The following is a 10,520-nucleotide window of genomic DNA, read 5'->3' as shown; positions in this document are numbered from 1 at the left end:
TTAAATGAAGGTTGAATGACTGACTGGCCAGCAGAGCAACGTCACTGGATGACCCATCCATCCATTATCTTTACCCGTTTATTCCATTTTGGGTCACGGGGGTCGCTGGTGCCCATGTCCAGCAGTCACTGTGCGAGCGGCGGGGTACACCCTGGACGGGTCGCAAGTCCATCACAGGGACACATAGAGACAAACGAGACAAACAACCATTCACTCTCTCACTCACACCTAGGGACAATTTAGAGTTACCAATCAGTCTAACATGCATGTTTTTGGTCTGTGGGAGGAAACCGGAGTACCCGGAGAAAACCTACGCATGCACGGAGAGAACATGCAAACTCCACCCAGAAGGCCCCTGGACCGGGGTTTGAACCAGGGACCTGTTCGCTGAGAGGCAGCAGCTCTACCAGTTGCACCACCGTGCTGCCACTGGATGACCCGCTCAGCAAAACTGCAAAGTAGATCTGAACCCCAATTTTCTCTGAATATGTTGCGTATGTATGTTTTGTTTGTTCTCAGGCTCCTTAGGATTCATTGGTCTTCTTGTTTCTGTTGCAGAGCGGTGCTTGTTGTTACATACTTCTAGGCTCAAAACAATGAACAGGAGGCCCCATTTATATTGATCATCAAGAGATGACTTACATTTGTCACCAATAGAGAAGACTTTTTATCAGATAGATGGATGTTTTTAAAATGTTTCCTCACAATCTTAGAGTTTAACAAACCCATTAAAATTCTTGTTAGCTGAAGCCACCACCTGGTCAAAATCTTTTTTACACATATCCAAATATTTTTTGATATTATTACAATTAAAGTGATAATTATGATACTTTGAAGCTGAAATATGTGGTAAGAACAAAATATTATATTATGTGTTGTAGATAGCCCTTTGAATGACCTCAGTTTGAAGGACTGAGTTTAGTTCTGACTGGAATGATGAGCTAACAGCTAGTCGGAGGGCCAAGACTGATGTGAACTGCTGCTATTTAAAAACACCTAGTCTCAAAATTTCATACTGGTTCACAAAGATATTTTAGGAACCATAACATTATTGTCCAACTTTTACTGCACCATTATTTTCTTAGTATCCTGATGCATGCTCAATAATCCAGGTAGAAAAATCTAAAAAAGTTAAATCTGGTCCTCTGGACATTCAAAAAACACAAAGCAAAACAAAAACAACAACAACAAAAAAAGTAGAAACGTTTCGTCTTCATCCCAAAGACTTCCTCAGTCTGAGGTGCTGTATTCAGCTCAGTCTGTCATTCTACTGTCTTTTTTTTTGTTTGTTTTGCTTTGTTTTGTTTTTTGAATGTCCAGAGGACCAGATTTAACTTTTTTAGATTATTTTCTTAGATTTCTACAGTTACTTGCAACTGCATATAACAGCAGCAGCTAGCTGTTGCACTTCCAGTCCAGCCTGCAGCACTTTAGATATCAGAATCGAGATAGTTCTGCCTTAATGGGCAGCTGTGGCTGAGTGGTTAGAGCAGTCATCCTCTAGTGCAAGAGTTGTGGGTTCAATTCCACCAGCAGGCACATGCTGAAGTGTCTCTGGGCAAGACACTGAACCCCTCATTACCTCTGATGTGTGTCCCATCAGTGTATGAATGTGATAAAGCTCTGATTACTCTCTGTAGAGATCTAGTATAGAGCTGTGTGAATGGGTAAATGAGGCACAGATTGTTGTAAAGAGCTTTGAGTGTCTTGATAGATAGAAAGGTGCTGTATATTTACCATTAATAACTGTGTAATGCAAAACTGACAGCAGTAAAAAAAATATATATACTTGACTTTTATTTTACCAGGCAAGGCATTAAAGTAGAAAGGTAAAAAAAAAAAAATAGCTTGTACATTTTTTTTTAATTTGAGGTGTTTTAAGAATTAGGTCTCAGCATCACTCAGACATTTATCCTGTTAATTATATCAGAATTAATGCTATTTCTCCAAATTAACACAATTCAACAGATTAAAAATACTTGTAATAGGTAAGATATTAATTGTTCTTAACCCTTCAGCAGAAACACACTTTAAAGTTGTCAAAGTACCATTTTAAATGAGATATGAACAATCAGGGTGGAGATGTTCCACCAAGTTTTCAAATCATCACATAACATTCGTAGTCTTGGGAACCAGCTGGCACTTTAATTAAACAAAAAGTTTAATCATTTGAATTTGTGTGTTTAACATCACTTTTAATCCTTTATGGAAACAATATTTGGTATATTTTCAAACTATTATAAACCAGAGGTATGAAAACTCAGTCATTTCCAAACAGCAGCTGTTTAAAGTAACTGCACAAACACATGATAATCATGTGGCGGCTGCTGCACACGTACAATGACTGAGCTCCTGCAGCAGCTGTGCCCCAGCCAGTCAAACAGGAGCAGCTGGATAAGGAACCAGTCAAAGCAGTGAGCTGTGCAGTGAACTTGAGCTCAGCCAATGTCTGTGAGCCTCAGTGGGTATGTTTACATGGACATAAGTAACCGGATCAAATGGCCGGTCGGAATAAAAGTGTGTCATGTAAACACTCCGTTCGGGTTATTTTTTGTGTATTCGATGCGATCCGATATAATTTGTGATCAGAACGAAACGGGTGGTTTACGCCGATCCGTAACCCGATGGGTGCGCATGTAAACGCTTAATCTGTTCGTTTTTATCTGATCGTGAAAAACTGACCTGACTGCGCATGTGCGACTTTGCCATTTCCGCCTGGCTAATGCTAATAATGTTAGCATGTCAGGGAAGCAAAACTGGTCGGTGAGTGACACAACATTTCTACTAGAAACTTTTAAAGAGCTCAAAATGATCTGTATTACCTGTAGCTCAGTCAGGGAGTGCAGTAACGTCTCCACCATCATTAAAACCTGTCGCGGGTCCATTTTGGGTGCTCAGGTTTGTTACGTTCACCCGGAAGTAGAACTTCTTCTTCTGTGTTTTTTTAAGGAGAGTTTACCACTCTGTGCATGTCAGTACTGCTGTTCAGAACAAAGCCCGCTGCATGTAAACGCTCGTCATGAACAGATTGTGCCCATGTAAACAATACATTTAAATTATTCAAACAGAACACATTTCAATCCGGTCAAAGAATTCTGCGCATGTAAACATAGCTAATGAACAGGAGGGGATCGTCTACAGCACATGTGTCAAACTCAAGGCCCGCGGGCCAGATGTGGCCCGCCATGTCATTTTATGTGGCCCGCGAGAGCTTAAAAGTTTTGAGTGTCTAAAAATAAATACCAAAAAAATAAATTAAGAGCGTGCTTTGACCAAAAACTATATTTCCCACAATGCCTTTCTACCTCGGTAGCCACGGCAGTGTTTCCACATCCATGCCAACGCGTGGAATTGAGATATAAATAATGATCCCAAAATGTCCAGAAAGAGAAAAGTTGATGCAGACGGAAGACTGTTTCAAGAAAGATGGGAAGGCGAATACTTGTTTGTGCTTCAAGGAGAAAGGCCAGTATGTCTTTTGTGTTACGAGGCGGTGTCGGTTGTCAAAGAGTACAATCTGCGTCGACATTTTGACACCAAACACGGAGCTAAGTACGCTAAAGCTAGCCTTCAAGAAAAGCAACAAACTGCCCAAGAATTAAAAGGCAAACTGCGGTCGCAGCAGAGTTTGTTCACGAAATCCACAGCCAAAAACGAGGCCGCAGTGAAAGCTAGTTTCATTGTGGCTGAAGAAATCGCCCACGCTTCCAAGTCTTTTTCAGAGGGAGCGTTTTTAAAGCAGTGCATGCTGAATGTCTGTGAGCAGGTGTGTCCCGACCAGTTACAGACTTTTAAAAATGTCAGTTTATCAAGAAACACCATTGCGAACCGAGTGAAGGAACTAGCAGAAAATCTTACAACACAGCTGACCGAGGAGACACGCAGCTACACAGCTTTTTCATTAGCTGTTGATGAAAGCACAGATAACACAGACACAGCGCAGATATCAATTTTTATTAGAGGCGTAAAGTCGGACCTCTCTATCACTGAGGAGCTGTTGGATGTGGCTGCAATGCATGGGACCACGACGGGACAGGACATTTTTGATGCGGTGGAGAAGTCTGTAAGTAAAAATGCATTGCAGTGGGAAAACTTGGTGGGATTAACTACAGACGGTGCACAGCAATGTGTGGAGGAAAAGTGGGCTTGGTTGGACTAATGAAGAGGAAAATGCAAAAAATGAACTGTCACACGCCTCTGATAACGTATCATTGGATTATCCATCAAGAAGCTTTGTGTGGGAAGGTGCTGGGGATGGAGGACATTGTGACCACAGTCATGAAAACAGTGAACTTCATTAGGGCGCGTGGCCTGAATCACCGTCAGTTCCAGCAGTTTTTGCTGGAGATGGGCTCGGAACACGGGGATGTGCTGTACTATACAGAAGTGCGGTGGCTGAGTAGGAGCAAAGTCCTCAAGCGATTTTTTGAGCTCACGGAAGACATTGCTCTTTTTATGCAGAGTAAAGGAAAACTCATGTCTGAACTATCAGATCCAAAGTGGCTGTGTGACTTTGCTGTGTTGTGTGACATAACCGACCATCTCGCCCAGCTGAATCAGAAGCTGCAGGGACGCAAACAAGTCATCACGCAGATGTCCGACACGATCACGGCTTTCCAGCGTAAATTGGACTTATGGATGCGGCAAGTGAAACAGGACAATCTTGTCCACTTTCCTGTTTGTCAGAGCATGTCAGCCTCGTTTCCCGGGACTTTTTCATGTGCTCAGTTAGCTACCAAACTGAGCTGGTTAAAGACTGAGTTTGATCGGCGCTTCTCTGACTTCAGAGCACAACAGTCTGGCTTTGACATCTTTGCCAATCCTTTCACCACCGATGTCTGCACTGCACCCCAACACCTTCAGATGGAGCTAATTGAGCTTCAAAGCGACAGTGGCCTGAGAGCAAAGTTCCAGGATGCTGCGATCCAGGACTTTTACCGTCTGATGCCCCCTGGTTTGATGCCACAGCTTCGACTTCATGCTGCCCGTGTTCTGTCCATGTTTGGAAGCACCTATCTGTGCGAACAGTTTTTTTCCATAATGAATCTGAACAAAAACAAGCACAGATCACGCCTCACGGATGACAACCTCCATGCTGTTCTACGCAGTGCCTCAGCACAGGACCTAAAGCCAGACATTGACACACTGGCAATGGGAAAACGGTGTCAGACATCTGGTCAGAAAAACACAGGTTAGCATTTTTTTTGAAAACTAAAATATAATAAAATGTAATTCAACCAAGAAGAAGAACAGTTAAACTGTGTGCAATTTAATGATTGTGCTTGCATTTTGTTTTGTGTTTATCATTTTCAGAACATGATCAATCGATAGTAGAGAGAGAATCCACTTGGTGTGTTCAAGGACAGGCAGCATCTCCTCATCAAAGACTAACCAAAAAACTTGAGTAATATAGTTGTGAACTGAGTCAACCTTTATTTTGTTTTTTTAGTTGATTACATATTATTTATGTATAGCTGCTGTTGTAATTATTTAATGTTTGCAGGTCTTATGTGTGTATGCAGGCAAATTGTTGTCATCAAACCATCAGTTGGATGCAATGCTGTGTGTAGCCTTCTTTTGTAAAATGCTACATGTGTCATACATGTTCTTTGCAGCTCAGTTTTAGGATGTCTTCAAAGCTATTTGACTATTTGTTATTTTTCTTTATTCACTTGGACAGTTTGATCCTTCATTAATGGAGTTATGTGGGTTTTCATAAGCTGACAAAATTTAAAAAGATTTATGTTAGAGCAACAAGCAAACATATGTTTTCTATGCAACTGTAATTGTCACTTGAATAAGTTATAATAAATAATGAGTTATTTAACATTAAGGAGTAGTTACATTTTATTTTACATTACATTACATTACATTTAGTTACATTTTTAAGTTACATCTGGCCCTTTAAGGACAGCCATTATGATGATGTGGCCCTCGGTGAAAATGAGTTTGGCACCCCTGGTCTACAGAGAGAAGAGCTGGGGGGAGTTTGTGCTGGATAAGAGAATGTAATAAACAAGCGCTGCATACAGACAGATTGTTACGGAAGTGTTTAACTGCAGTTCAACATATCAATGACACGTGATATAACTTACAATGATATGTCACGTATCATTGGGCACTTGTAAGTGGATATACTGAAATTCTAAATCTTTTAGAAGCTATACTCAGTATGCCTGCATAGCTTGTAGACACGTGGTCCCCAAACCTCGGGCTGCTACCGGTCCATGGATGATTTGATACCAGGCTGCACTGAAAGAATACACAACTTACATTGTTGCCGTTTTATTTACTATCTGTTTCGAAACGTTTTATCTTGAAAAATTACCAGATGCTCTTCGCCACATCTGTCTATGCCTCACTCTTGACGCAGATCGAGCTTGCCTCCATAGACGTTCAATTCAATTCAATTCAAAAATACTTAAAAACCGAAGGGACATTAAATGTTGTAACTCATTATCCTTGTTTCATTGAGAAGTTGTAGATACTGATGGCTGTAGGCAGGAAGGATCTCTTGAAAAGATCTGCCCCACAGCAGATCCAAAGAAAATAGCCATCAATGCTGTCCAATCCGTCCACCCAGACTAGGCCGGCCTCTCGGTTCTCTCGGGCTGCAGAACCACCCTAATGCCAGGCAGAACGAGAGCGATGGTCACTCTTTCCAGCAGCCTGCCAGCTCCTTGTCACTGCAGACAGCCGGCTGCAGAACCGAGGGATGATCCTAGTCCTTCTGCTGTCACAAGCCACGTTTCCTGCTAGTTCCAGGATCTCAGTAGTCAGGTACTTGAGCACAGCTGGCAGGTAGATGGGAATACATTCATGGTGCTTCCTTTTCAACTCATTTGAGATTTGGGGCTGTAATTGAGAATTATTTGAGCTTTTGAGATGTCAGCTGCTCTGACTGTAAAAAAAACACCATGTTGTTATAGTTCCGCATCATAACAAATGTCCAAAAGTCAAAAAGTTTCAGTAAAACTTATATAGAAATAAGGTCATACCACCCCACAACAGAGGCCCGACAGAGCCAGGGCACCCAGGCCCCGTCAAGCGGCCACCAGGGTGGGCCGGCACACACCCAAGCACCCAGCCCCAGATGCCGAGAACCACTAATGCACCGGCGACGGGGGGGGGCACCACCAGAGGGGAGTACGACAGGGGGAAGTAGACCCCACATTAAATGGGGGGGCCAAAATGATCCAAGAGAGGGGACCACCCGAAACCCAACCTGAGACATAAACAGGCACAAACAGACAGCCCGACAGAGCCTCTGTCAGGCTGTCCATGCGCCCCACCCACCCACCAGCAACCGCAAGCTGGCCCCAGGCTGGGGACCAGAGCTGCAGGGAGAAGCAGCTGAAGAAGGCTGGCCCAGCGCACCAAGGACCAGGCACCCCAACAACTCCACACCACAGGCCCAGAAGAATCCTGGCACACCACCTACCTACCTCCACATACGCACAGCACCCCCCACCACTTATGTCACACCAGACCGACCAGCCAGCGTCCTGTCAAAGTGAAGCCACACCCCCAATCGCCACCATACAACACCAACGACCACACAGCCGACACCCTGACGGGATCTGGCAGCCACCTCAGTCAAAGGGCTAGCCATCGCAACCAGGAACCTTGATCAAAAAAATCCAAACAACCCAGGGAGAACCGGAGGACCAGCCCCACCCCTAACCACCCCCCAAAGCCCACCCACAGCCCAGACCCCCACTCCCTGCTCCTGACCAAATGGAGAACGGAGGTGTAAGGGGTGTATCTAATGTTGAAGGCATGTTTAACCTTTGCTACAACTAGAGAGAGTAAATACCAGTTTTATGCCAGTTGTATCATTTTATTTTGTTGTACTTTGTATTTATCTGCCACACCTTAAAGGCCGGTCCATGGAAATATTTTGCTATTAAACCGGTCCGTGGCACAAAAAAGGTTGGGGACCAATGACATGGACTACACCTCTGCTTCTTCCCCTTTCTCAGCCGCCTGATGGTTTGTTAGAATGGCAAAGACAAATGGCCCCATGTCTCTGAATCCAGTTGTGGTGTTTATGGATGGGGTCTCAAGACAAAGGAATCTGCAGAGGAGGTTTGGGCATCTGATCAGGATGCTCCACCTTCATCTGTGGGTTTTTCAGTGAAATCCCACTGGGACCAACTCAAGTTTCTTCATGAGTAGGTGAAGTTTGTCACTGTGGAGAAAGACATCTAAACCTGTTGTCTCTGTAACCTAATCATCAATAAATGGATGCATTTGTATCTCCATCATGTTTGCATTGATGCTTCTCAGTGAGCTTTCTCTTCCAGTGCAGCATGAGCCACTTTTGGAAGGTGTATAATTTTTCTGCCAAAATAATTGTGTGGTGTGAAACTGACAACATTGTAAAGGTTTATAAAATGGCAATCGCATCAACCACTTTGAGGGAAAGAAAAAATGTACAGCTGCAGATTGTGTACTTAAAATATCACACTTGAAAAACTTTAATTCACTGATAAGAACCTGCATTCTTTCAACAATAAGTGAACTAAAGAAAACTGAAAATGTAATGTTTTGTTTTACAAAGTGGTAAATTTACAAGTTGTTAGTTTACAAATCTCGTTTCAGAAAAGAACGTCACATGAAGCAGTTTGTTTCAACTGTAAGGAGAGCCCGGGCACACCTCACACCTGTTTCTGTGTTTACAGCCTCAGGTCTGTTGTTAGAGGCAGAGGTCAGATTTTAATAAAAGCACTAGGAACGCCTTGTGGTACCGCAGACAGTAGTTAAGTTACTGAGGTCGCTGAAGTGTTTTCATCTGTTGCAACACATGCCCACATAGAAAATGTTTAAAAACTAGTTTCACCACCTTATAACACAGCATAATTACAAACGGCACAACATAAAATCACTCATTCAATATAACTTTATTATCCACAACATTCCACGAGATGGAGTTCTCTTTGACACCTGACTCATACATACAAAACAACACACGTTAAACATGCCATAAAACTTTTAAAAGCTTTGATAACCCAGTAAAACCATTGTAAAATACATGATAAATACGTGAAAAATTATGTATCTTTTGACACAAAGATAATGGTGGATTTGACCAACAAGCCTCCATAAATAAACATGGATGCAGTAAGTGTTGGTTTTTACTCTTCACATTCCGCCGGCCTCAAAAGCAACAACGTGCACCACATATTCAAGACGTCTTTCTACTTTTCACACTTTGTTTTAATAGCTTTATTTATTATTTAATTACAGGCTGCGGTAGCTTGGTGGTCATTGCTGTGGTCTTGTAATCCTCAAGTTGCAGGTTCAAGTCCAGGTTGTGTCAGGAAGAGCGTCCTGCGTAAAACAAATCGCCACATCTTTCATGTGAGTTTGCTCACTCTGGCAAGCCCTGAAGAAGAGAGCAGCCAAAAGAAACTTACCATTTATAATTTAAATACCACTAATATTGCATGTATAAATGCAACTTTACCATTCATTCTGTTTAAGATAAAATAAGTCTTTTATGAAAATAAATGTGTAATTGATGTCAGACTTATTGTTCTAATAGTGTATGTCCAATTTATTTGTATTATCATCACCCAAAATTGAGTAAAATGACTAAACTATTCTGTAGCTTATCTGTAAAAGATGAATTGTTAATAACACATCAACCCAAGTTTGATATGAATAATTCAGCCATCATTTATAAAGAATAGTGCAGCTCATCCTGACATGATATGAAGAGAACTGAGGTATGAGCACAGGAAGGACAAGACGACCTTCAACATTTCAATCTTAAAATAAAAAAAAAGAGTTGCTGCCTTTAAAATGCAAAAACAGCACAAAATAAATCAAACTTTACAAAAGTATCTGCAATATAAGATCATAAGTCAAATAATGATATACTTTGTAATATTTTACTGTTTGTAAGACTGTTGCTATATGTGTATATAGCCCAGGACATCCTTGTAAAAGAGATTGATGATCTCAATGGATTTCTTCCTGGTAAAATAAAGGTTTAATAATAATAATAAAATATTACTCATTCTATTGGTTTAAAAGTTGTCAAGCATTGTAAACACTAAATTGTTTGGAAGATTTTTCGTATTTTTCTTATTATTTTTAAACTGTTATTCATTTAAGGTGTGGCACAGGAATCTAACCTACTGTCGACAGTGCTGTAATTTAAATCAGAATTCTAATTTTCTGGATTACTGTTTGAGAAAACTCTTTATATTTCCTCCACTTTGAACGTCCAGCGCTGCTGCTTCACTGTTAATAAATTCCAACGGAGCGTTACCAGGTTTGGTAAATAATTATGTTTTATATTAAACCAATAGTTTACATTTGTTGAAGTGGTGGTTTGTGATTAAAGTTTTTATGAAACAGCAGTAATCCAGTTGAACATTGGCTTCACACAAACTAGCCATTAGCTTGTCATTCTTGTCAGAACTAAACTCCATTTTTTCCAATTATTTATTGTAGATGTCTATTTTAACAGTCATCTACAACAGGTAAGATATTAATTTCTCAAAATTGTT

The 10,520-nt window shown here is 41.3% G+C and overlaps 1 pseudogene; it reads left to right on the top strand.

Annotated features, from left to right (window-relative positions):
* The first annotated feature begins 3,376 nt into the window (after positions 1–3,376).
* Positions 3,377–7,517, top strand: LOC119407500 (annotated as a pseudogene).
* The last annotated feature ends 3,003 nt before the right edge of the window (positions 7,518–10,520 follow it).

The sequence above is a fragment of the Nematolebias whitei genome, chromosome 1 (assembly GCF_014905685.2).
Source record: "Nematolebias whitei isolate Nwh7 chromosome 1, NemWhi1, whole genome shotgun sequence".
Lineage (NCBI taxonomy): Eukaryota > Metazoa > Chordata > Actinopteri > Cyprinodontiformes > Rivulidae > Nematolebias > Nematolebias whitei.
The sequence above is the reverse complement of the archived record's forward strand: the minus strand, read 5'-3'. Positions and strand labels throughout refer to the sequence as shown.